General features: G+C 47.1%; 1 protein-coding gene and 1 long non-coding RNA gene across 3 annotated transcripts in view; one reads left to right on the top strand and one right to left on the bottom strand.

Annotated features, from left to right (window-relative positions):
• Positions 1–27441, top strand: part of FBXL18 (F-box and leucine rich repeat protein 18) — a 144087-nt gene that overhangs the window by 101218 nt on the left and 15428 nt on the right. The gene's annotated exons all lie outside the window — the stretch shown is intronic.
• LOC142021752 (uncharacterized) overlaps positions 2000–27441 on the bottom strand; it is a 38674-nt gene continuing 13232 nt past the window's right edge. Inside the window, exon 3 of one of the 2 annotated variants that reach the window (XR_012647769.1) lies at positions 2000–2465. This is a non-coding gene — a long non-coding RNA (uncharacterized LOC142021752). Of the gene's footprint in view, positions 2466–11137; positions 11963–27441 lie in introns of those variants that run through there. The other variant, XR_012647770.1, reaches the window with a different exon arrangement.

Raw genomic sequence — 27441 nt, 5'->3', positions numbered from 1 at the left:
GGCCAGCTCCACGCTACAAGCCCGTGTTGGTTTAACTGCGCCCCTGAAAGGTGTGAAAAATCTTCACCCCGAGCAGCAGGACTGACAAAGTAGAGGGGGGCACAGATCCGCACCCCTCGAAGGGGTGTGTGTGGTTTTGGGTGGAAGGAGCAAGGCTGAGGGGCAGCCAGCCCTCAAGGGCACCCAACTGGAGTGCCCCTCCCTCTCTGCCCTCAGAGTGCCTGGCACAATGCTCCCGCAGCAATTCAAAGGAGGCTGGGCTCCAGCCGTTGTCACAATAGCAGTGGCAGCAGCTGGGAGCCCTAAGCCCCTTAGAACTGGTGGGCCCTGAATCAATTGTCCCATTTGGCTCCCCTCATTGGCGGGCCTGCCCCCGAGCAGCACAGTTATAGCAACCCAGTGCCCCATGTAGACAGCGCTCTGTTGACAGGAAGGCTTCCCCCATTGGAGTCGGGGCCTACTCCCGCCACAGGGCAAGGTGTGGGGGGCGGCTCCATGCCTCGGAATGGGCGGGGCCAAGGGCAGGCAGGGCGGGGCCAAGAGCAGAAGAGGTGGAGCCAAGAGCAGTCAGCTCTAGCACGGCACTGACCTCTCCCCTCCACTCCCCCACAGCTGTACACAGCTGGAGCAGTGCTGCCACAGCACTTCAAAAAGGCCCGGAGCTTTGGCCACCACCACTGCCAAAATGCCGGGCCCCAGGGCACCTGCTCCCTTCTCCCCCACCCTCATTGGCGGGCCTGCCCATCGACCTACTTTGCACCTCTCCGGGAGGTGGCTTAACCACGTAGACAGACTCTCTCCTGAAGCGCCTCAGCAGTGCAGCTGTGCTGACGCAGTGTTTTCAGTGTAGATCTGCCCTCAGTGGCAGTAATGACCCACAATCCGCATTGTGCCACCTCACATGCCCCTTATTACTATGTCCTAGAGCAAGACCCCATTGTTTGTCAGGGTTCCATGGGTCAGCTGGAAATCTGCACACCTGTTGGCCACCACATAAGGGCTTTCGTGCCTGTTTGCTTCCTTCACGAGTCCCAGCTCAGAGTCTGCCCGTTGAAGGTTTTCCATGGAAAGGGCCTGTCTCCGCTGCTAAATGTACCTCCTGGTAACTACATAAGGACATAAGAACATAAGAATGGCCATACTGGGTTAGACCAAAGGTCCATCCAGCCCAGCATCCCATCTGCCGACGGTGGCCAATGCCAGGTGCCCCAGAGAAGGAGAACAGAAGACAATGATCAAGTGATTTATCTCCTGACATCCATCTCCTGCCCTTGTACTGAAGGCCAGGGCACCATACGTTACCCCTGGCTAATAGCTCACACACCTCAGCCGTCCTGAGGTACAACTTGCATTCTGGTCAGGAGGTCAGTTCCCCAGAGCCAAACCCTGGAGGGGCACAGGGCTTTTTACCTTGTACTCAAGCCAGAGTGCCTGGCCCGCAGTGCAGTTCTATACCTTGGGTAGCTTGTGTGTAAGTTACCACGAGGTTAAAAAATAATACACCTGTTACAGGCCCTGAAGAATAGGAGGAGCTCCATCTGGTGAGCTAATCAGTCCCCAGTCTCTACTGCTGCAAGACAGGGCCCTGTTACTACCGTTCTCAAAACTCTTCCTCACCACGGTCCCGGTACAGCAATTTTTCAGGACAAGTCCTCCCATTACATCTTATCATGCTGCAGTATTTCCCCCACTGCGCTTCTGGCTGTGCTGCCTTGTCCGTGGGCTTGTTTCCTTAGGGGCTGTTTCTGAGGGCTGAGCGCCTGTATTTAGGAACATGGCTCTATTAAAAGGGACGCCCCCAGGGGTTAAAAACCAGAGGAATTCTCCTTGCCGATGTTACAACCGATGCCTGGAGTGTTTTAAAATGACAGTTTCAACCCCCCAAATGGCTTCTTGCCATTGGTGCTATTCTTTAGCTCTCCCCCCAATCTCCGTTAGTAAACCTGGGCTTGTAACTTTCCCTTTTGTCCCAAATCCTTTTTGCTTCCTGGCTGTCCTACTCTAGTACTTGGTGACTTCACTGGCACCGACTCAGGGCCGTACTGAGGCAAAAGGTGTAGTATGGCTACAGGAATAGCCAGGGCTGAAATGGTTCGCTTATAGACGCTACGCCAAAAATGCTAAAATTCAGTCAAATCAGTATTTTAAAAAGGCTTGAAATAAACTCTATTAATAGTCACTGTGATTAAATGTTTCTTAACACGCTATGCAGGCTGCGTTCACACCACATGCCCGGTAACAGCTTTTCTTTCTTCTTTTTTTTAAACACATCTAAAAATCTGCTCCATTATGAGCTATTCTGGAGAGCTGATAACTGCTGGAGCCAAAGGGTGGGTCAAAGTTTCCATCAAGGTGAAGTTCTGTGTCAAACTATGCTCAGGAAAGCTCTTCCTTCTGCTGCCTTTCCCTGCTTCCTTCCAGGCTTTGCCCAAGAGTCGGCGCTCACAGCGGTGTCCTGCCACTTCCTGCAATAACAAGAACCAAAATGCCAACGCTTTAAGTTTTGCCCTTGCATCTGAAGGCTTGGCCTGTTGGAGAGACACAAAGCAGGTGTCCTGAGAGTCAGCCCTTCCTAGGATGTGGGGAAGGCCCAGCACTGCAGCTTGAGGGGAAACAAAGAACCATGTTTTGACTGGAGGGATCAGACGGAAGGGAGCTGACAGACCCAACCTTAGCCCTATGCAGAATACACGTTTGCCTAGAGCACCTTGAAATTTGGGGCACCACTGGTTCTTAATGTCTACCCACCCACCTCTTCCTATCCTTGTTTGGCTCTGCTTCTTCAGAAGAGGATCCAGTTAGCTTAAAAGTGAAAAAAAAAGCCAACCAGACCTATTAGTAGAACCTGGGAAAAGCCATGCAAGTAGTAATGAAGCCATTGATCAGGCATTTGACCATCCGTGTCAGTTTCTGAATTTACTGTGTTAGTCAACAGGACATTAGTTTAAAATTTGTTTCAAAAGTATTACATTAGCATGTTGCTGAAGATGATAAAAACACACCTCTGAAAAATCATCCCCAGCCCCATTTCCCAGCTTCCAGCTGCCATAGGGCATAGAGGCACCTGTTTAATACTACTGCATGGGGCCCCATAAACCCCAAGGACAGCTTTGGGTGCTGTTTCCAGAAATCAGAGGTGGAAAAAGTACTCAAAAAGTTACTTGAGTAAAAGCGAAGCAGCTTTCACTTCTGGAGACGAGAACAATGTAGGTGTGATGCGTGTGGGTGGGTGTGTGCATGTGCTTTTTTCTGAAGTAGTTTTCCAGAGGGGCACCGGTAACTTGTACTTAAGTACATCCCCCTGTCCCTCCCCACCCCCAGCAGCTGCATTTTTACTCAGGTAACTTTTTGGGTACTTTTTCCACTTCAGCCAAAAATGACCTGTTCATCCTCTGTAGGTCCTTTCTCAGCACCTTCAGGTGTGGTGCATTATTCAGGCCTGATCTTTGCGTCTCACATGAATTTAAGCACCTTTATTCCAGTGTAACTATCCATGCTCCAGGGGTTGTACTGCTCACATCCTGCTGATACAGTTAATGCTGTACAATTTTCTAGCTGAGGCAAGCCTGAATTTCTCCTACACATTCCCACGTCTGCGAGTCCAACCCCAGTAGCTGATAAATGGTAACAGATTCCACATCTGCAGAGCTCAAATGCTGGAATCTGAGCTCTAAAGGTTAAGCAAACTTGCCTTAAACAAAGCACCATCGCACGTTCGTTAGTCTTCTTGAATATTTCATGCCCTTGCGATGCCCAGTGAACATGGCTCTGCCTATTGCTGGGCAGCAGCAGTCAGGAAAACGTTCCCTTCCCCTGAATGTCCCCGGAGGGAGCCCACAGACAGCACAGCCTGTTTTTTTAAGTTCTCCATTTCATGAGTTACGCTCTGTATGGAGGCTCCAAACCTATCGTTTAGATTTAATAAGACACTTATTGTATGTTAAATACCAATGGCTGATTGAAAACATGTGTACTGAGGATTAACAGCTGTGTAAAAGATAAAGTGCAGAGTTAAACCTCAATACAGAATGTTTCAAGTAAGCCATTGCCACTGCAATATTGTGCAATAACTATTGTAATAAACAGAACTGAACTCATTGAAAAAGACAGATACTGTATGTTCCAGATCACCTAGTTATTAACTTCTCGTGGTGACGCCACACCGTGAAACACAGCAGCACGATCAAGGGTAAAGGAGTTGGACTGGAGCACAAGAAAAGATTGGTTCTTTTTGGTCTGAACTTTTTAATTAATTTCTCTCTGACGTGTCAGGAAGCCAGCAGCACCTGCACCTTATTTAGAGAAGATGGCCTCAGGGGTGAGGCTTTGGATCTGAATATGGGTATAGGGTTCAGATTCCAACTCTGCCATAGAGTTGGAGAAAACAATTTCTTTGTGCCACAGTCCCCTCTTTGCAAAATGAGGGTCATATTCTCTTACCCTGTCTTTGCGTGTTGAACCTGTGAGGCATTCAGGGTAGAGACTTTCCTACTGACCTGGTCCTAGCTGGGGCTTGTTGGCATTACGCTGTCTCACACACACATGCAGTGAGACCGACAGACTTTCTGGGTCCCTGGGCAAGGCAGAGCTGGGGGCCAGATCCATGATCCTGGAAGGGGTGAGGCCTCAGACAGAAGGGGAGAAGCCAGACCTCTGGCTGGGAGAAGATGGACCTCACTGCGTCTCCCTCCCCTCAGCGCTGCCTGGAGCATGCCACATGAGGCTCTGGTGCTGCCACCACTGCAGTAACAACAGTAGCAGCTGGAGCACCAGGCCTCTTTGAATTGCTGGGCCCCGGGGCAACTGCCCCTTTTCCTGCTGTGTCGACAGGCCTGCACACAGACACACCCCAGGGCCCCATGACCCACAAGCCTGACTTTTACCCCTGGATTTCTGCTGTGAATGGTTGCACGAAGTAAACCCAGGCAGCCCTGTTCAAGATAGACGGTGCTAGCTGAAAATGGTTCCTTGCGACTGTTCCCTTATGTGTCATGAGCCACAGTCACACGCACTGACCTCAAGGTTTGTTGGGGAATGAGGACCTAGCATTGAAGTTATGGGAGACCTCTGCTTCTCACAGTAGATGAGGATGTAGTCATAGACCCCAGCCACCAGAGGAGTTGTGCTAGCATCCACTCGCCTAGTGTATTGCACTAGCAATCTCGCACCAGTGTTCTCTGAAAGCAAATCCACCAGGAGATGGAAGGCAGCCAGAATGAATTCAATTAAAAATCAAATGAGCATTCCTGGGAAATGTTGCCGTCTCCAGGCAAGGTACGGGGAGTCTGACTCGACTCATCCTTCTGCCCCAGTGACCTCAGACAAGCTAGCATCTCAGTGCTTGCAAGCTGCTGTCTATGGCTGTATTGGCCGTGCACTTGTTCTATGAAACGAGCCTGAAATTCTTGTGCTGCATCCTTCTTGCATAGTGATATTGGGCTCCCTAACACTCCAATGGTCCAGCTTTAAATCTATTGGAGCACAAGGCATAAGACTGCCCAAGCCTCACAGAGCCAACCCCCGCCTGAACACTGCACCATGTATTACTCCAAGCGGTCTCCATGTTACTCTCCTGTCCATTACCAATGCGGTGATGGACCAGCCAAATTCCCTTATGTGCACTCAGTAATCCTACTGCCCCATGGGACACCACACCTCCCTGCTACCAACATCCTCTTGTCAAAGGAATTGGCAGAACAAAATGTTCCCCTGCTCTGCCAATATCTTAAACCTCTCTGTGTGCAAATCATAAAGGGGGACAGGTGGTTATAAAGGTGTAAATCAGCCTGTAGCATTGATCAGACCCTGTTCCCTGATTTACAGCCTAGCGGTTGTCTCTTCTCTTGCCATTCTCCAAAGCACACTGGCTGCCTTTTGCATTTTTTTCTGGGCCTGCCCTTCGGTGCAGTGGGGGCGCAGTCATTTTGTGTTGTGTGTACAGCAGCATTTTCTATTCGTTCTTTGGAACGATGGTGTGTGTTTGCCATGGCTAGCCTGGCTTTGTTACCTGATCGCTGCCACTTTTGAATTGAACCCCTTAAGGCTTCCCCGCCTTCTGAAATAGATTGCAGTCTCCTGGGGTCTTCTGCTTGCTTAAAGGAAAGGAGTAGAATCAGATATAATATTAAGGAGTGAGGTTCTAGCAGTGTAATAGAAAACATCATGATGGCAGAACTATGTGATCACACCATCTTAACCAATAGACTCTGCTCAATGGAGGGAGCAAATGCTGGGTCCAGGTTTATCCCCAGATCCTTTCCAGATATGTTGCGGAGACCTTCCAGCCTTCTCTTCAGCGCTCATCATTACACTGGCTTGTTCAGCAAAGGCTGTGGGCGCATAAGGATGTTGCCTGCTGGTGTCAGAAATGAGTCTCGGCTGCCTGAGCCTGACTGGGGGAGGAACAACCACATTGATTTCAGCCCGTTTTATAAAGAAGGAAATGAGAGTGCAGAACTATACCTGGAGTGAGCAGGGGTCACTCCTGGAGCCTTCAGAGGCCAAATTCAGGCTAGATGTAGTGACGAGGTACGTCCCGGGCTGAGTGTGAATGTCAAAGACAAACAAGAACAACTTGCGTGCTGAGAGAGTGTTGCAGGGAGAGTGAAAGCAACAGGGCTACGTCTACACGTGCCCCAAACTTCGAAATGGCCACACAAATGGCCATTTCGAAGTTTACTAATGAAGCGCTGAAATGCATATTCAGCGCTTCATTAGCATGCGGGTGGCAGCAGCGCTTCGAAATTGATGTGCCTTGCCATGCGCAGCGCGTACAGACGGGGCTCCTTTTCGAAAGGACCCCGCCTACTTCGAAGTCCCCTTATTCCAATGGGCTGATGGGAATAAGGGGACTTCGAAGTAGGCGGGGTCCTTTCGAAAAGGAGCCCCGTCTGGATGCGCTGCGCGGCGGCAAGGCGCATCAATTTCGAAGCACCGCGGCCACCCGCATGCTAATGAAGCGCTGAATATGCATTTCAGCGCTTCATTAGTAAACTTCAAAATGGCCATTTGCACGGCCATTTCGAAGTTTGGGGCACATGTAGACACGGCCCAGAAGGGTGTAAAATAAAACCTCCCCGCAAGCCCCAGTGGCATCTGCTCATAGGTGACTTCTGAGAGCATTCAGGAGGCCTAGGCCCTGGACCCGCTACTGAAATTTTAATTGCTAAATGGAGCGTCCCCACATGCCCCCTCCCTGCCCCTCTGTGTGGTCCTCCCTTTACCCCTTCCCCCCACAGACACCAGTCGTCCCTGCATCTACTTCATTCCGAGGAAAATCCAGGCCTCACACAAGCTGGCATCACTGGTAGGAGCTTGGTATTTTGCTCCCAAACAGTGCGGCTGGAGCCTTGCCAGGCCCCTGGGCAAGGTGGAGGGGGCCCTGCTCTGTGCCCCAGGAAGGGGCGGAGCCTCTAGCAGAAAGGGCGGGGCTGGGACAGCCAGCTCTCAGCACTGCTTGGACCATGGGACACCCACCCTCAGCCCTCTGCATTGCCTGGGGTGCGCCAACCGGTGTTCCAAACGGCCTGGGGTTCTGGCTGCAACCGCCAGCAACATGGCTGGGAGCCCCAGGACCTTTAGACACACCAAGCCCTGGGGCAATTGCTCCTTTGCCCCCTCCCGTCAGCAGGCCTGCTCTCAGAGGTCCTGTTTGTCTGTTCTTCTCCCATTGGCTCCCTTGCCATTCTCAGTCCTCTTCTGGGCCAACTCTTTCTTTTATTTTTCAAATGCAAATTCCTTGGCTAATTAACAACAATTGCAAGCAGTAACGGTTAATTTCATAAAGGGGATTTAACTGTCTTTAGCCAGGTCTACCCTAGACTGAAAAATCAATCTAAGATACACAATTCCAGCTGTGACAATTGTGTAGCTGGAATCAATGTATCAAAGATTGATTTTTCTTGCCATCCACACAGAGGGCGGTCGATGGGTGGGTTTCTCCCACTGACCTCCCTTACTCCTCATGAGAATGAGGAGTACCAAGGCTGACTGGAGACCACTGATGGCACAATTTAGCATATCCCCACTAGGTCCTGAAGGAGTCAATCTTCTGGTAACTGTAGACACACTCTCTGTATCGATATAGCCATTTTATACACCTAAAGGTTTGATTGAAAGATAAGGGAACTCCTGATGGAGAGGCAGAGGATTTATTCATCTTGATATTACACGAAAAGTAAAGTGGGTAAATGAAATTAGCTTTTTGATGTGCTACTTGGAAAGTTTGGGGCAGTCGGTGAATTTTCTTGTCCCTAGCGCATCACTCTCAGAAGTGAAAGTAAATGAGTGCACAGCTGGGCGAAAAGCTGCCTGAGCTGTGGCAAAAATCAGCAGGGAGCTATTTAAAGCGCAGGCAGGGATCTGGGTTGCAGTAGAACAGTACCTGTAGGAAATTTAAGTTACTTTCATCCCTTATCACTATCAAAGCAAAACTCCACACTGAAAAGAGTAGCTGGGTTACACGAGCTTATTTATTTCTTTTATAAATCAAAAGGATGACATTTTTTGCCCTTATGCAAGAGGGTGAGACTAAATTGTCATGATGGTTCCTCTGGCCATAAAATCTGTGAAAGAAGTAATAATAAACAACAACAGAGCAACATCTGGCCATGTGATCCCCACAGTACAAAAAAAGTTACATCTGGGAATTTGAGAATTTTAGGCTTTGCCATGAATGTTTCTATTAATTTTAATGAAAGTAGGAGCATCCTGTGTTTGGATTCTCACTATCCTTTTGCTGTCTTTATAGCTCAGCCTTATCAGCACCATCTTAATACATGAAAAACTGAACCGGTTTTGTTTCCATGTACAAGTAGAGGGATAGGCAGGAAAAAAGTAAAAATGATGACAAGTCAACTGTTTTTCAAATCTCTTTGGTTGCAATAATCTAATTTGTCCATAAGAAAACATCTGGAACCTTATTCTTTTCGTGCTGAAGGTATTTAGAGCACAGCTGGTGACTCTTAGCTCATGATCTGTAATCTACTGAGTGAGAGTAAGCAGCCCTGTAGCACCCTAAAGACTAAAAAAACCCAAAACATTTATTATGTAATTAGTGGTGGGTGGTGAACCATTGGAATGTGTTACCTAGAGAGGTGGTGGATTCTCCATCCCTCGAGGTTTTTAAGTCCCGGCTGGACAAGGTCTTGGCTGGGATAACTTAGTGGGGGTTGATCCTGCTTGAAGCAGGGGGGCTGGACTAGATGACCTCCTGAGGTCCCTTCCAGCCCTATGATTTTGTGATAGTTTTGTGGGTGAGACCCACTTCATCAGATCTGGAGCAAAATAAGAATCCAGGGTTTGTATGGGTAGGGGAGGAAAAAGGGGAAAAAAGAGGGAAGAGGCACTTGTCATTAATTGGACTCATGGAAGAAGTAAATTAAGTTAAATGGGAAATTGCCCTTGTAATGCATAACCAATGAGAAGTCCTATGGCACCTTGCAGACTAACAGATGTTTTTGAGCATAAGCCTTCGTGGGCAAAGAGCCACTTTGTCAGATGTAATGTATAAAATAACTGAGACCTCTGTTAAGCCCCAGGTTAAATGTGTCAAACTTGCAAATGAATTCCAATTCAGGTGTCTCCCTCTGTAATCTTGTGGTAAAACCCTTTTGTACCAGGATGGCCACTTTCAGGTCCATTATTGAATGTTCAGGGAGGTTAAAGTGTTCCCCTACAGGTTTATGTGTATTCCAATTCCTGATGTCTGATTTAGGTCCATTCATCCTTTGACACAGGGACTGTCCACTTTGTCCAATGTACATGGCAGAGGGGCATCGCTGGTACATATCACATTAGTGGATGTGCAGATGTATGAGCCCCTGATGGTGTGGTTGGTGCGGTTAGGACCAGTGATGGTGTCTCTAGTAGAGATATGTGGGCACAGCTGGCAACAGAGTTTGTTGCAGGGATAGGTTCCTGGGTTAGTGTTTCTGTGGTGTGTTGTGTGGCTGCTAGTGAGTATTTTTATTCATTACCTAATAAATAAAATTATTAGTCTTTAAGGAGGTGCTACAGGACTGCTTGTTTTGTTTTTGTTTTGTTTTGGTTTTGGTGAACCCACAGACTAACATGGCTACCCCCGAGACAATCTAAAAGTGTCCCTTCCCTTTGTAGTTAAAACCTACAGAAAAATGGGGTAAGTGGGGTGTAACTCTGATATTTCTTCTGTCTTTCCAGCACTTACATTCCCACTGCAGAGGGTGTCATAAGGTTGAACTCTGGTAGGGCACATCTACCTCTGACATGTATAGATGGCCAGGTCTACCCTACCGCTCACTTCAGTATAACTTATGTCACTTAGGGATGTAAATAAGTCACACACACACACACAGAGGCAAGTTACATCGACCTAGATCCCAGTGTGGACAGTGCTGTGTCGGCAGGAGGGCTTCTTACTACCTGTGTTCTGGATTGGAATACCTTGTTGTAGGGCTGCTGGTCTAAGCGCCTAGCCTGACATGCTGCAGGTGGTTTGCCAGTGTTCAGTGGGTGGACCTGAATTATTTATGGGACTGTGCAAGAAAAAGCTAGGAAATCCCTTCATCTGCTCTCCCATGAATGTCCACAAAGGGCCCAGGTCTTCTCCTAACCTCAAGTCACCTGCCTCTGAGCAGAACCCTCTGTGTTACCTCTCTCTGAATCTTCCAGCTGTCCCTCTGACAAAGGGGCTGAATCGTCACCCTTACTCCTTGGAGCATCACTTGTACACGAGCCCTGAGTTAGGAAAGTTATTCCAAAATAAGATACGGTGGGTGAATTTAAAGCAGAATAGTTAATTCAGAATAGCTCGTCTGCCTTCCATTCATGTGTAGACAAGCCTGAATTCGAAGGAAGGGGAAAGAATGTGAGATGTTACTGAGTCATTCATCTAAACAACACACCTAAGTAGTTTCTGGCTGTGCTGAAAACTATTTACCCTGGTGGCTTCAGTCTAAAAATGCTTGTTGTAGTTTTGAAAATTGCATTAATCTCCTATGTGTGCCAAGGAGCTGGTATTTCTCTCTCTCTCTGGCAATAGGATACTACACAGAGCTATGGAACTTGGAATGGAAACAAGATGTTTCTGATAGAAATATCTTGCCTATTTTGTACTAATTTATCTAAGTAACTAACACACCATAAGGCTTGGAGGTGCCCACACACCTATCTTCTACAACATCTGGAATTTCATGAGCTATCCAAGTGCATTTCAAAAATGGGTTAGGATTACTACCCCAGTATACACCTTGGGAAACTGAGGCACAGATTGGCTCCATGACTTGCTGAGGGCTACTTGGTTTTTAGCTGAGATGGAAGTGGACCCAGGTTCCCTGACTAATTCCTAATCTGCAAAGCCTTCAGTCAGACAAGCGCTATGGGGCACAGTTACAACACTTAAAGCAGCTTTGCTTTTAGAAAGACTCTTTTGTAGCATTTGTCTGACAAGTCCAGACCCATTGGGTCAGGCATGGCAGGAACCTTTGTTAGCCAATCATATTTCTCTTTGCATTTCACCATGGTAGAGTAAATCCAAATCTACCAGCCTTGTCCTCCCACCCCACTGAGCATATACCCTCCTCCCTGCAGTATTCATGAAATCCTGTCTCCACACGCTTTGGAAAGGTTGCCCGGAAGGTTGCACTCTGTCTCATGTCACTTTAACTTCTTACGCAAAGAGGAAGAATCCTTTTTCGTGTAGCCATGCTTCAAAATTAGCCGCAGAAACTTTCTATGGAAGCTGAAAATGGTATCTCATCTCTCCCCTGTCTCTGAAGTGCTCTGCAGGTGGGTTTTACTGCTGTCAGATAGCTTTTTATTGCCTTCCAAAGGCTGTCAGCAAAGGGATAGATCTGAAAATAAAAAATTGCAAGCTCCATGTAAGATGCCCTGCTAAACCATCCCTGAGCTTCCACACCTTGCTTCCATTATGGCACAGAGTTGACTTTCCTCTATATCCACTTTTCCTCCTAGACTTCAATTTCTGAAAGGGAGAGAGTGAGAAAGACAGAGAGAAAATGAGAAAGTTGTGGAATATGTATTGAAGGGAGGGAATCTCTCTTCCAGGCCATCTGGCATTTTAGCCCAGCTTTATTAACAAAGAAATGCACCCAGCTTTCTAAAAATAATAAAAATCCCTCGGAAACACACCACCTTTTTATTCCACTATTAATTCACATGCTGAGGCAGCATTGCTGCTGCTTTTGCAAGCCTGTTGAGTAACAATGACAGATTCACACCTGATGGTGAATGGGGACTATGAGGCACATATTAAGAAGCATTGCAATGTGTTCTCTCTCCCTCCCCACGTTCCCCAGCTGATCTCTCAGCCCCTAATAGATGCCCTGTGATTGGAGGAATTTATTACCAAAAGGCAAAACAAGTTTTCTCTTAACTGAAGGAGGAAATGGCACACATTCTAATCAACATAAAATTTCACATGCACCAAGGCTGTAGCACCAAGGGAACAGGCTCTTTCAACTCTGCAGCCTTGAAAGCAAAACCAAACTAGAATAATGTTCTGTCTATGTAGGACCAATTCCTGCTCTCACAGCAATGCCAATAAAATTACTCCTTTTTGTGGCGGGTTTAAAAGAGATCAGAAATTGGCCCATAGTATCTAGAGATGAAAAATCACTATTAGACCATTGGACCAGATTCTGACCTCATTCTTACTGGTATAAAGCCAGAGTAATTACAGCGCCATCAGTATAGTTAGTCCTGATGCACCTTTGTAAGGAAATGGGGGGAAATGCACTCTCAGCATGGGATAGCTCCATTAAAAGTCTAGTGGAGACAGGATGAATTGTATTTGACCTATTTGTAACTAATTGAGGTTAACCTTGGACTCCCCTCATAAGGAAATCAGCCATCTTACATGGAGCTGATAGGGATGGGAAACTGTTCTGGGAAGCCCTGACTTGGGAAGTCTTGAGGGTCCTGAACATCTGCCACAGTCCTCTGGCCAGTGTAGTCCTTAGATGTATAAATTCAGGAATACCAAGTAGGAGTAGATCTGAAGAAGTGGGTCTGTCCCACAACAGCTCATCACCTAATACATCATTTTGTTAGTCTTCAGTGTGCTACATGACCGCTGGTTTGTTTCTTTTAAGTAGGAGCAGAGTGGTTATTTTATCTCTATATGATACTGGTGTGACTGTTACTTTAATACTGTCTCCATTCTGGTGTCAACAATTCAAGAAGGATGCTGATAGATTGGAAAGGCTTCTGGGGATTGACTAGAGAACGGGAAAACATGCCTTAAATCGGTGTCAATCTATTTATCTTAACAAAGAGAAAGGTAAGGGTTACTTGATCTCAGTTTAAGTTCCTGCAGGAGGAACAAACATGATAATGGGCTTTTCAGTCTAGCTGGCAAAGATATAAAATCCAGTGGAAATCTAAGCTGGACAAATTGAGACTTGAAATACGGTAGGCATTTTTAACAGTGAGAGCTAATAACAATTGGAACAATTTAGCGAGAATCGTGGCGGATTCTCTGTCACTGGAGATTTATAAATCAAGGTTCTGCTGTTATTCTAAATAAAATCTCTTTTAGTTCACACAGGAATTAATTCAGGGAAGCTCTATGGTCTGTGTTATTAAAACAGGAGATTAGGACATATGATCACATTGGGCCCTCTTGGTCTTGAAATCTGGCATTAAAAAAGCCCAGGATTGTGACTTGATTGTCCATCTTCTGCAGAACTTGGCAGATGTGTCTTAACCCTCGCTCAAAAGCCAGACCATGATGTATACCCAAGCCTCAAGGCAGCCTTGGAATGAAATGCAGGATGGTGCTGTAAAAGAGAAATATACAATCCCACAGCAGGGGTTCTTCTCTAAAGAAATGTTTAGCTATGGAGATGAAAGGGAATGACTCAAACCACTGCCACAAAAAGAACAGGTGAGACCTTTGATGGGTTTTGTGTACCTGAAGGAAAGGGACCTTGTAGGAAGGAAAAATGATTATAATGAAGATTAAACATTAGAGGCTCAGGAATTCTAAAAGTAAGGAGGCAGCCATGTTTAAATATGGCTGCTACTAGGAAGGTTCTGACATGACCTTGCCAATGAGTGTCCCGGAGGATGCCTTTCCTGAAAATGGGATTAGTCCCGTTGGGTCAGAGTTTCAGAAGGGCTCAGCTGGCTCAATACCCGAAAAGTGCTGAGTCCTTTGAGACTCTGGCCCAGTTGCTGGCGCTGCTGAGCCCTCCAAGTCTAACCCAAAGTTCTGAAGACCTGGTCCTGTATCTCCCAGCCTTCTACTTTCATAAAAACCATGGCTTAAATTCAATTATAGTTAACTTAGGGGCTGTAATTCTACTGTAGCCAGAGCTTTAATGTCTGAAACCCACTACTGCAGACACTGATCATGAAGTTCTAATCTGCTTCCATGTCTCAAAGCCATCTCTTGTCCCTTTGTAGTGTTAAGAGTACCTAGAAGTGCCTGGTACCGTGTGGCCCATCACAGATGGGCCTAGAAGCTTAGAAGTTCCATGCTGGATCCAAAGTGCAGGGAGTGAACGCTTGGGAGCCCATCTGTAAGTGTGAGACCAGTGCACTGGAAAAGCCTTTTTGGTGTCGCTAATGGATCCCTCTAGTCTATTCCTCTTATGTAAATAACAAGCTATCCTTTATCACCTTAAAAACTAACACATTTATGAGGTCATGAGCTTTCATGAGTAAGACCCACTTCTTCAGCTTCTTCTTCTCCCTCCTTATAGGCATCAGGGTGCCCCAGATGGCCAAAAAAAAAAGAGGAAAGACTTGAAGAATCTTCCCAAGGAGTCGAGATCCTGCCTCCATGTTCCCTACAAGTTATTTTAAAGGCCTAAGACAATCAGATTTCTATGGGATGGGCAGAAGTTTGGATCTTAAAATGGGACTGCTTTCAGCAGAAGGCTTAACTCTGAACTGCTGGCAGCAGTTTGGCAGCATGATTTATGTTAATAGCTAAAACATAACGTGACACGAACCAAAATGTCAAAGTGTGACCCACACGTGCCATCAGTCAGGGGCAGAGCAACTGCCAGGCTAATGTGAGCCAGGTGCAACGGGCAATAAGCACCCCATGGCCCCGTGCAGAAGATGCTGGGTGACAAAAGACCGAACTCTACCACTCAGTTTTCTAGGTGAATGGCCTCAGATCAGCTCTCATCTGACACAGTCACTCTCTTTCACATCACCTCCTGTTCTTGACTGACCACCCTCCAGAAGCTTTGCTGCCCACAGGCAAAGCCCTCAATGTCAGGGAGGGGAGCCAGCATTACTGCGGCTCATGCTAGTATCACGTGCCTGCACCATGGGAGGTGGTGGAATGGGGCTTGGAAGAAGGTGATTTTGTTCCCAAAACAATGGAGAAGGCAGGTTTGTGACTTCCAGCAGATGCAGCCAAATGAATGGCAGATGTGAATCGGGCCTCTGGCCAGAGAGTCTGATGAGGGAAGGATGGTGCAGAAGAACCTTTTAAATGCTGCCATATGAGAAGGGAGAAATGATGGATCAAATTCTATAAATATTTCAAGTCCGAGTCAGATGTGTCACTGGTGCCAAGAGGAGCCCACCACAGATGTGGGCACGGGGAGTGGGGAGAGGAAGAACGCATCAACCCATCCCCTTTGCTGGCAGCTTATGCCTGGTTCCCTCCACAACTGTCACTCAGGCCCAGGGTTTTGAGAAACTGACGAGTCTGCGTCCCAGCTTGGAGTTCCAGGAGGATACACCATAGAATCACAGAACACCAGAACTGGAAGGGACATCAAGAGGTCACTGAGTCCAGTTCCCTGCCCTCCCGGCAGGGCCAAGCACTGCCTAGACCATCCTGCTCTGACCATCATGGGACAGAGCAAAAGGTGCACAGAGAGAAGTTCTGGCTGCAGGAAGCTGGGGTAGAGGGGTACTGGTGGAACAACTGCTGTGAAATTTCAGTGACTCTTTCACCCAACTTCTGCTGTTCCTGTGTTTCTTCAGAGTCTGCTGTCACCTTCCAACACAACAGTGATGAAGCTCAGCTATGGCTTGCTGCACTTCCCTGTAAGTTCTTTGGCTACAGCTATAAGTGGCAAGTACAAAAGCACATGAATCATGCTACACAAGCTCCTCTGGCTGTACCGCCTTAAAGAGGACGCTCCTGGGACCTCAGGTGTGCTGAAATGGGAGAGTCGTTCATTGCCTGGGTAAATGCCACAGTGTACTCTCTTCCCAGTGCCCCACAAGCTAATTTTTGGGCCTGGCACCTTTTTTAATCCACCGCTAACTGGTGAGAGAGCTGTGAAAGTTGCTTTATTTTTAAAAGCAAATAGGTGTGAGAAGAAGCAAAAAGGATCCTACATTCCTTGCATGCAGCCGTTTGCCTTCTCCCTGATTTAAGTGTGTTGTGCTGATCTGAAGGGTAGGGCAACGTATCAGGAGCAGGGGCTGCTGCCCAGGTGCGTGGCTGGAAGTGGAAGCAGGGCCACCGTGAGGATCTCCTTTGATTCAAAACACCCCCTTTCTTCCCTGCAGATGTGTCGTTCTGGGGGCAGTCTGTTTCTTCTATAACCACGCTCCCTCCAACTTCACGTAGTGCCAGCAGGACCTGGACTTGAACAGGTCTGAGCAATTAAGCTATTTGCTGGGGCTTCCTCACTGAGAAAGAGAGCTCTTATGGAAGTATTGTCCAATAAGAATTCAAAGATCACCACACTTACAGTTGTCATCTTTCCATATCTGCCACATTAAAGAATTATCTAAATAAATGTCCTTCCCCTCCCCCAGACCCCATTCTAATTCAATGCTGATGACTCACCAGAGCTGCTGGACCACAGCCGGGGCCACCACACGCTTCTCCCACCAAGTGGTGGGCCATGTGGCAGGCGTGGGCGAACAGCACTCCCCATGTGCAGCTCTCAGAAGGAGCCACATTTAAAGGCTCCAAGAGCCACACGCGGCTCAAGAGCTGTGGGATGGCCACCCCTATATTCACCACACGGTGGCGAGTGGCGAAGCTTATTGGACACCGTGGTCTTATGGCATCTGCCTAGTGATTAGAGAAGAGGTTATGGGATTTTGAATTCCTGGCATAGCCACGTGAGTCAGGGTCTGCCCGGGCAATGCCCTGCCTCCCTCCCCAGTCTGTAAAACAGAGATGCTCCTAGGGAATAAATCCTGTTACGCAGGGGGAGCTCCAGGAGGCTAACTGACTCCTCACCTGAGTAAGAGCGTGTGATGGGGCTCACCACTTGAAAAAGTCTGTAAGTCATCAGGCTGTACCCCAGGCCCATTCACCGGGGGCAGTGGCAGCTGCCCCGAGGCCTGGCAATTCAAAAGGGCTCAGAGCTTCTAGCCGTCACTGCTGCTACTGCGGCAGTGGGAGCGCCTGGACCCTCAGGCCTTTTAAACTGGCACTGCAGCCTCAGGTGGTACGAAGGGCTGGTGGGGCAGTTGTGCAGCATAGTCCAGGGCAGAACTGAGGGCTAGTTGCCCCAGCCCTGCCCCTTCTGGGAGTGCAGTCGGACCCTCCCCCTCAGCCTGCCCCAGGGCCCAGCAAGTCTGTCAGCCCCTCTGTGGCTGTACCTAACGCTCTGACGTTACACAGAAAGCTTGCACCTCTTCTCCTGATAACTCAGTTATTCCACGTCCTGAAGACCCTCTGCTCAGCACCAGAGATGACCAGGAACAGGGCTGTGTCATGTGAGGGCAGGAAAGGGCTTTTAGACATACATTTGTGTCATGGTTTTAGTTCCCTTCTCAGATGAGCGTTGGGCTGCTAAACCCAGCACTGTGAGTTCAGTCCCTGAGGAGGCCGTTCGGAGGTGTGGGGCAAGAAGATTTAAAAAAAAAATTGTCAGGGATGGTGCTTGGTCCTGCTGAGAAGGCAGGGGACAGCACTCAATGACCTCTTGAGCTCCCTTCCAGCTCTATGAGATATGTATGTCTTGGAGGCCCCCCGGTCTCAGTCATTGTGCCTTTGTCCGCATGGGGTAGAATTCTAGGTTCCCACCTTCTTACCCAGCACATCTGAGTTTTGATGCCTCTGGCTCTTCCTTTCAGGAACCTGCATGAGCAGGGGCGAACTGAACAAAGAGACAGCCCTCGCAAACAAAGAGTGCCTGTTTTCGTACTAGGAACAAAGCACTTGAAGGAAAGGATTTGAAAACAAGTCTACACAGGCCTGTCTTACCATCCCCTGCCAGTAAGCTAAGCTGGCCAAACTTCAGATCTCCCTCGCGTATCTGCGTCAGGCTGAGTTCCATCACCTTGAAGGGAAGGTCCTTTTTAAAACCGCATCAGTCCTTTTATTCTTCCGGCTCCCAGACTTGGCCCATAATGACATTGGCTCTTAACAGGCTTCAAGTGGTTGCATAGAAGTGGCTTCTCTAAAGCCACTTTGTCTCTTTCCTGCTAGTCTTTCTTCCAGCCCCAGTTAATCTTCTAAACTAACATATTCATACAGTAAACATCTTAATAACCAGGCAAACACAATGTTCCAAAGCAGCTCCACATCTGGCACCTCCTGCTCTTTGCAAGCTGCATTGTTTGACACCACTGCAGGTGTTGAACTGGCTCCTGGCAATATGACCCCCAGAGGTAGCTGGATTTGCCTTAGTGAGAAGGAAATCCCACCCTGGGGCTGTGAGTAGCCTGGATTATAGCCAAAGGTACCGTGGGTCTATAATGATTCCCCATTTACGGCTACATTGTCAGGCCTATCAATTAGCCAGTTTTTCACCCATTGAATGTGTGCCATGTGCATTGTGTAACCTTGCTGGTTTTCATCAGAATGTTGTGTGGTACCAAGTCAAATGCCTTCTACTAGCCTATGGCTACGTCTACACGTGCACGCTACATCGAAATAAGGTATTTCGATGAATAACATCTACACGTCCTCCAGGGCTGGCAACGTCGACGTTCAACTTCGACGTTGGGCAGCACCACATCGAAATAGGCGCTGTGAGGGAACGTCTACACACCAAAGTAGCACACATCGAAATAAGGGTGCCAGGAACAGCTGCAGACAGGGTCACAGGGCGGACTCAACAGCAAGCCGCTCCCTTAAAGGGCCCCTCCCAGACACAGTTGCACTAAACAACACAAGATCCACAGAGCCGACAACTGGTTGCAGACCCTGTGCATGCAGCATGGATCCCCAGCTGCCGCAGCAGCAGCCAGAAGCCCTGGGCTAAGGGCTGCTGCCCACGGTGACCATAGAGCCCCGCAGGGGCTGGAGAGAGAGCGTCTCTCAACCCCTCAGCTGATGGCCGCCATGGCGGACCCCGCTATTTCGATGTTGCGGGACGCGGATCGGCTACACGTGCCCTACTTCGACGTTCAACTTCGAAGTAGGGCGCTATTTCCATCCCCTCATGGGGTTAGCAGCTTCGACGTCTCGCCGCCTAACGTCGATGTCAACTTTGAAATAGCGCCCAACACGTGTAACCGTGACGGGCGCTATTTCGAAGTTGGCGCTGCTACTTCGAAGTAGCGTGCATGTGTAGACGTGGCCTATGTGCACTAGATCAGCTCTCTTACCATTATCAGCCGAACTTGTAATCTCACCAAAACAAGATACCAAGTAAGTTTGATGGGACCTTTTTCCCATAAGCCCATGTTGAGTTGCAGTAGTTACATTACCCTCCTTTAGCTCTTTATTAATCAAATCCCATAGCAGATGCTCCATTATCTTCCCAGGGATCGATGTCAGGCTGACAGGCCAATAATTACCTGAGTCATCCCATTGGCCCTTTTTAAAAATTGGCACAACATTCGCTTTCTTCTCGCGGGCGCCAAGATGTACTGAAAATCAACATTGACGATCCAGTTTATGCCTTGGCACTCTCCTTTCTCATCCCCCCCAGCCCTTCTCATTGTGTGGCCTCTATGGGTCTGCCTGCGAGTATAGTAAAGCAAGAACGTCAGATATGCTAAGGCTTTACTTACCCAGCCGCATCCATCATGGAGGTTAGACATGCTGTATATTACATAACGGAGTTGCACGTTTCCATTAACATCAATCTCCTAAACAATGTAACACATAAACTCACGGAGATTACCTTAAAGAGACTTTATAAAGGGCTCAAGGCCCCACAGCTAACCCCCCTTTCAAAGCTGTCCAGTATACTATTATTGTCCGTGTGCTTTCTTTTCTAAGTTAGAGAGAAGACGGGAGAGCAGAGAGGGAGGGGGTCATTCTGTATATTAATAATGTAAGATGAAATCAGTGCCTTTCTTGTAAATTCAAAACATAAACCAAGCCAAGATGCATGTGTGTTGTCTGCGATTGTACCACACCCACATGGCACGCTTTATATGCAGATGGCCAGAAACTTAAAATCAATAAGTAGCATAACATAATAACAGCTTGATAACCTAACACAAAGGCAGGGATGAATGATAAGGTGATACTTCCTGAGAAAAACATAAGCGGGCTTTTTAAAAACACATACTCTAGAAAAAAATAAATGGCAGTTTTCTCTCTAATTTTTTCCATCTAGGGAGGGAATACATTTTGTTATGTGCACCAAGGCATGTGCAGATGTGTACCACCAATAGAAATACATGCTGCCAGCTCTGAGTGGCTAGGGGCACTCTGTTAATCAGCGGGGCAGCACCTGAATCCTTTCGGGGTGGCACTCAGCTTACAGGGAACACTGCTCAGAGGTCTTATATATCCACAGCCAAACCCAGCCGAAGTAATGAGAATTATGGCTTGTTACCGGGATTTCATTTTCTCCAGTGGAAGATGGCTTTCATTGTCTAAGGTCTTCCATTAAAGCAGTGTGCTTGTTACTAAAATAACATGTGAAAAGACCAGAAGGGACCTCTGTGAGCCTCTAGTCCAGGAGTGGCAAACCAGTTAAAGATTAAGAGCCAAAATAGCTGTGGATAGAGTGCAAAGAGCCACATATTAAGTATTTATTTTTATATATCTATCTGTATAGATTATGGCTACCTACACAAATTTAAAAATAAACATATAATATGTGGCTCAATGCTCTCCCCCTACCCCAGAGCCAGGCACTCCCAGCATCCCTGCTCTCAAATCCCACTCCCCTTCTCCAGAGAGAGGCACCCCCAGCCCTCTCCCCGGGCCTCTAACCCAATGCCTGGGACTCACTGGAGCCACTGCCACTGCAGCCTCATGCTTCTGCCTCCAAGCACGGGAGCAGAGTGGCGATAAGCAGACCAGGCGTGCAGCCCCGAGCAGCAGCCACATTTCATTGATCAGACAGCCCGGGTTGGCCTGGTCTAGTCTAGTCCCCCTATTACCCTGGTCTAGTCTAGTCCCCCTATTACCCTGGCCATAGGACTTCCTTGAGTTAATAGTGTGTATTGTCTCAAGAGCTACAATCCCTAGGCTGACATAAACAACACTTGGATAGCATTTACATTGAAAGTCAGATAGATGCAGCTGGCCTTTCTCGCTCGGGAGATCTGAGTGCAGTTCCCAGATCTGCCCCCAGGTTTGTCTGTAACTTTGGGTAAGTAATTTAATCTTCGTGCTTCAATTCTACTTGTGTAGAAACTGGAATAATATTTGCCTCCTCCCAACGGGTGTTAGGCTACTTATGTTAATATCTGCTCTGTTGCAACCCTCAGCATTCAAAAATCCCAAGCGAGACCGCAAAAAGTCATGAGACTCTTTAAAAAAAAAAGAAGACAGTTCTCTTTTTTTGCCTTCTGCAGTCTGATCTTTAGGTTATTTCGAGTCATATTTTCAAACTCGTTTTCTGCAACCATGAGGGTAAGAAACTTGCTTGAAAAAAAAAGACAGAGATTCACATGTAATCACATGATCAAGAGCAAGCAACACGGATGCCTCAATATAAGGGATGGGTGCCATAAGATGAGAGATAACAGATGCTGGTACCATAAATGTCTTCATACTTAAGGCTTTGAGTAACTTGAAAACATAGCAACAGCTAACAGGTTCTTGTTCTGACTCTAGGGAGCTTAATTGTATCGACACACACAATGCCGAGAGAGAAAACACAAAGCTACAGTCTCTGGGTAAAGCATAAAGGGTGCCTCTGCTTGGTTTTCCTATAGGGCTCTTCAGAGGAGTAAACAGGACTTTGGGCTTAATAAGCCATTTGTAAAGCTCTCTAGATAAACAACAGAGTGTGTGTGTCAGGCTGAAGCTGGCTTCTAAAGGCTGCCTGACCATGTGGGGGACCTCAGCACAGAAATATTTTTAAGATAAACAAGGGAAAATGAGTTCTGGAGGCTGCTGAGGCTGCCTACAGTCACCCAGCTAGAAGCTGATCCTAGAAATATTTTCGAGCAGGAAACTTGCTTTTAATGTACCGTCGCTGTAAAGTGTGTTTTTTAAAAAGAAGTGTTTAAACTTTTGAAATCTAGGAATCAGTGGGCAGCAGGGGGTGTTAGTAGCTCAACAGACGGGGGCTTTTTGAGTTCTTAAGAAAGAAGTTTTATAGCACCAGTAAGGGGGAGAAGACCTGAGCCAATCACTTTTCTTCCTGGGAACCCTCCCTCTGGGGCCTTCAGGTGGAGCATTTGCATGGAACCGCAGAACTGGGAGTCTAAATGCTGTTGATTCCACATTTGGAGCTCTGTAGCAATGAAGATGTGGAGTCTGGTCTCTTCACGGACAGACAAAGGGTGTCAAGAAAATGTTTTACTGCGTTAACCTTTGGGAATACAAGTAAAATGTTTCGCTGTACACAAGGAATAAACCCAACCTTTGCAATAGCAGCAGCAAAGGGCACTGTCGTGACATGCTGGATTCTCCTCACCTGGGTTCCATCATGCCCTGAAAGAGCACTGCTACTGTGCTTTGAAAGTCTTTACAAATACTGGTAGAACAGGGCACTGGCACGGCGCGGAGGAGGGAAGGAAGGGAAGGTTCAAGGAGTTCTCTAGGGTAAAGTTAAAAAACCCAAATGCTTAAGCAAAAAACCCAAGAGAAGATTGCAGGCCTCTGAAGACAGTATGAAGAAAAACCCATCATTATCTTTTTAAATCTCTTATGCTGAAACAGAGTGAAAGGTTATTGTAGGCTAGCTGCAAACTGCAGCAGAGTGAATTTCCTGGGGGAGCGGGAGAAAGTGAGTTTGTGCTACATAAAGCCGGGGGGAAGTATTGATGTTTGACAAGGATGGACAATACCACATCAATGTCAGGACCATGCATGCAAGGAGCTAGAGAAACTATAATATAATAGATCACATTGCTTTTGGCCAACAAAAAAATCCAAAACGAGACCCAGGAAAGCTCTTAAGCAGCTTTGTTATAAACTCTTGGGTAGTGTCTTCACTGCAGAATTAACTCTAGGGATCAGCATCACCATCAGCTGCCTACACAGCAGCCTCATTTCAAAATAAACTTTTCTGGAACAGCTTATTTTGAAATAACGCCTCTACAACCAAAAATGCATTTTGAATTACAGCGTCTACACACCAAAGAGACTCTTTTGAAATAGAGTCATTGGGTGCCCTATGGTGTATTTTGAAATAGGCTCTATTCCCTGTCTTAACAGCACCTCTCTCAAAATGGTAACAGAGAGGAAGCCCTGCTAGTCTATACACTATCAAAACAAAAAGCAGTCAAGTAGCACTTTAAAGACTAGCAAAATAGTTTATTAGGTGAGCTCTCGTGGGACAGACCCACTTCTTCAGACCATAGGCGCTATTCCTCTTGGAATGAGGTTTGCCAATTTCAAAATAAGCCAACTACTATTTAGAAATGATTTTGAAATAGTGGTTGTGTTGTGTAAATGCTAGGATACTGTTACTTCAGAATAGTTTTGCTGTGCAGACCTAACCTAGCAGCTACACTACAAAGCCATGCGTGACCAGTGGTGTCATGCCACCCTGCCTCAGTCAGAGTTGCTTAAACTTCTGGGGGAAGATTGCATAGGTCAGGTGCGGCAGTAAGCAAGCCGCTCTCCAATTTCTCCCCATCTTTCTTGAAATATGGTGATCAGAACTGGACACAATACTCTGAGTGAACCCTAATCAGCGCAGAGTCAAGCAGAAGAATGACTTTAATGCATCCGAGGATCATGTTTGCTTTTTTGCAACAGTGTCACACTGTTGACTCATATTTAGTTTGTGGTCCTCTATGACCCCTTGATCCCTTTCTGCAGAACTCCTTGCTAAACATCCACTTCCCATTTTGTATGTATGAAGCTGATTGTTCCTTCCTAAGTAAAGTACTTTGCATTTGTCCATATTAAACTTCATCCTATTTACCTCTGACCATGCTTATATACATTATACATAAATTTTGGAATCAGGCTGTCATTGTTAGTTCCAAATAAGTAATTTATTTCCATTATTGTGTTCAAATTCCAGGTTATTACCCACCTCTGGAGAAATAATCTTGTTATTTGAAATGGAAAAAAGAGTTTGAATGGTCAACAACGGATTTCTAAATGAACCTAACAAGTTATACAGAAACTAAGTTTAGCGTAGCTCACATGGGCTGGGGATAATATTAAGTCCCTTCTTAATATTATTTTCGCTGTTCTGGACAGAGGGAAATCAAATTTCTAACCTTCAAAATCGCTCCTGGGTATTTGTGGGAAAAATCTAAATGGATGTGCTGGAATTGGGTTTCTAATGTTGTGTATGAAGGAGGAAATATTTTCCCATTTTTTTCTCATGCAAACTGCAGTGAATTACCTCCTGAAGAAAAGAAGGATGGGGAAGCCACACTCCCCCTAACCTTTTAGCCCAGGATGCAACTGTCAGATTTCTGCATAATCCTCGTGTGGGTTTATTTCTAGGGCAAAAGGCTATATGGGTCTCTTTTTGTGAAATGTTGCTCACTTGATCAAAATCTCCTTCAGAGTAGCCAAATTACAGCTTGTCTCAGAGACACCCAAACATACACAACTAATTTGGACCAAAAAAAAGGAAGAAAAGAAAAAAAAGAGAGAAAACAGAAAATCAGATACACTTGTAACCTGATTACAGCAGCCAGCTATGTGTGCAAAATCACAATGCAGCTCTATAATTAAATCTTTCCTTCCTCCTCCCGCAGAGCTCTTTCTTCTAAGAGGCATGGTACAAAAACAGTTGTTATGACATCAAATTCCAGCTCACTACAAGAAGGGACTTTTTGTCAAGAACGGCTTTCCTTGTCTTTAAGGAAATAATAATTAAAAGGCAAATGCTGGTGTCTGAAAAGCATTGCCAAGTGGAGATGGCTTGCTGAACTATTCTCCACACCTCTCTCCTTGTGGTTTATGCTAATCAAACCTTGCCACTCGGATCATAGTTTATAAAGGCAAGGGTCTGGATGGAAGCCAACCAGTAACAATGATTGATGATATAGATGGCAATCACCAACACTCAGAAAGGGAAAACCACCAGCTGATAAACATAAACTCCTGACAGGGACATCATGCTATTAAATGTAACCCTGCCAGACTGGATCAGACCCATGGATCTAGTCCAGTACCTGTTTCCTACAGGAGCCAGTGCCAAGACATCCCTCCATCATATCCAGAGGAGGAATCTGGATGGGAATGTTGCTCTGCAACAGAGGGGGCCTATCTCTAGTCCCTTACCCAGTCACACCTCTGGGCAGTTTCTCTAGGCATTGTTCGCTGACTTTTGGGATGCTTTTGAGGGGCAGTGGATGCTGTTTGGGGTTCTCTGCCATATGCCCCTCTGAATGTTCAACCTCCCTCCCATTCCTGTTTTTCCCTCAATTGTCCCACTTACTCAACTGCAACCTGGGCTTAGGGGTCCCTCCCCATCAATTGAGGAGTCAGGCCTCTCGCTTGGGACAGGCCTAGTCCTATGGTTGCCAACCCTCAGGGATTAAGTCTCCCAGAATTAAAAGATTAAATAGATATTATGTCAGGTAAGGAAACATCCAGGAATACATCCAACCAAAACTGGGAACCCAACCTAGACCCGCCCATCCCCAGACCCGCTGATGGGAAGAGGTACCTGCATAGGGACCTAGTGCTTAAAAGGGGCTCAAATGCTGCATGAGCACCACTCAACCACTCCATGCGGCTTCTGAGGGCTGTGGGGAAGCCGATGCTGTGGTCCAAGCAGCGCTAAGGGCTGACTGCCCTTGGCCCTGCCCCTTCTGCCTGAGGCTCTGCCCCTTCCAGAAGCACGGAGCAAGCCCCTCATATACCTAGCCCTCTGGCCCACCATGGCTGCTGGCTCCACTGCCTGCCCCAGTCCTGCAAAGAGTACAGTGGCTAGTGGGAGATGCTGTAGAGAGAGGGGCAAGAACCCCCAGAAAATGTGCCCCCTACAAACTAGAGATTGGTTTAAGCCTTGAAGCATGAGGCTTTAGATGACCCTTCCCAATAGTTAAAACAAGAAATATTAAACAAGGGAAAAAAAAAACCCCAAATCTGTGCAGGTATCCAGGATTTCATCGTGATCTGTGCAGCTGGTGGCCACAAACATCCATTTGGTTGAACTCGGTTCCTAGGTGATTGCTCTGTTCATCACGGAGACACAGTTTTTATTAAAAAAAATAGGGACATAAACGTTGCAGTCAATTGGATGGAGGCTCCAGTTTTAACTTTGTTCTGGGAAGAAAATGTATACGCCTGAGGGAGAGGAAAGGCCAGAAAAGGTAGCTTTCAAGTCTGATCTCTCTAGCCATAGGACTTTCTCTCTCTGAGTTTGTGTTTAGACTTTGAGACATACGTGGAAAAGGGTTGGAGAGATGAAAACAAAAGAATAATTTCAAAGAATTAGGCATGGGAAATACTTTTTTCTTCTTTTGGTTCCTGCATAGAAGCAAATGCAGGAGAATAATAAAAGCTAGGAAAGGGGGCAGGTGGGTGGGAAAGGATGAAACAGAGCATCTTCCTGCAAACTCCAAAGACCTTCAAGAAGACAGCGAAATAGTTTATTCCCTCTTTTGCTCTCCCATTGACTCCCTCACTTGTCATTTAATGCAAGAGCCCTTTGGCAAGCCAGCACAAGTTGTTGCAGAAGGAACTAGAGATACGTCCTTGAAGGATCAGCAGCGAGGGAAACGCCCATGAAAATGGAGACTACGCCTGATTTTCCTGGAGGATTTCTCCTGAATTTCAAGGAAAGCCTCTGAACATAGTCTGTCCCCTCCTTCCGTCCCAGTTCGTAGATCTGCAGATGCACTATCAGTAAGGGATGCATTGTACCGTGAACAGGGGCAGCTGGCTGTATGTTCTCCTATGCGGTGCCACTTATGGAATTGCATTACTACAGGTTGCGCCTCCCTGGTCCAGCACTCTTGGGACCTCAGTGGTCCTGAATGAAGGATTTTGCCAGACCAGGGGAAGTTAATGCCTCCTGGCCCCTGACCAGTCCCACTGGCCGGCCACAGCTCCCTCCCCCTGAAGATACGGCTTACCACCCCCGGGGGCTCCATGGCCTGGTCTCGTGTGGCTGCCAGGGGATGTCGTCTTTGGACCCAGTCCCACTGCTCCCCCGTGGGTTGGCCTGCTGTATAAGGGATGTTGCAGCACCAGACAATGCTGGTTTTAGGAAGTGCAAT

Source organism: Carettochelys insculpta, chromosome 16 (genome assembly GCF_033958435.1).
Source record: "Carettochelys insculpta isolate YL-2023 chromosome 16, ASM3395843v1, whole genome shotgun sequence".
NCBI lineage: Eukaryota > Metazoa > Chordata > Testudines > Carettochelyidae > Carettochelys > Carettochelys insculpta.
The sequence above is the reverse complement of the archived record's forward strand: the minus strand, read 5'-3'. Positions and strand labels throughout refer to the sequence as shown.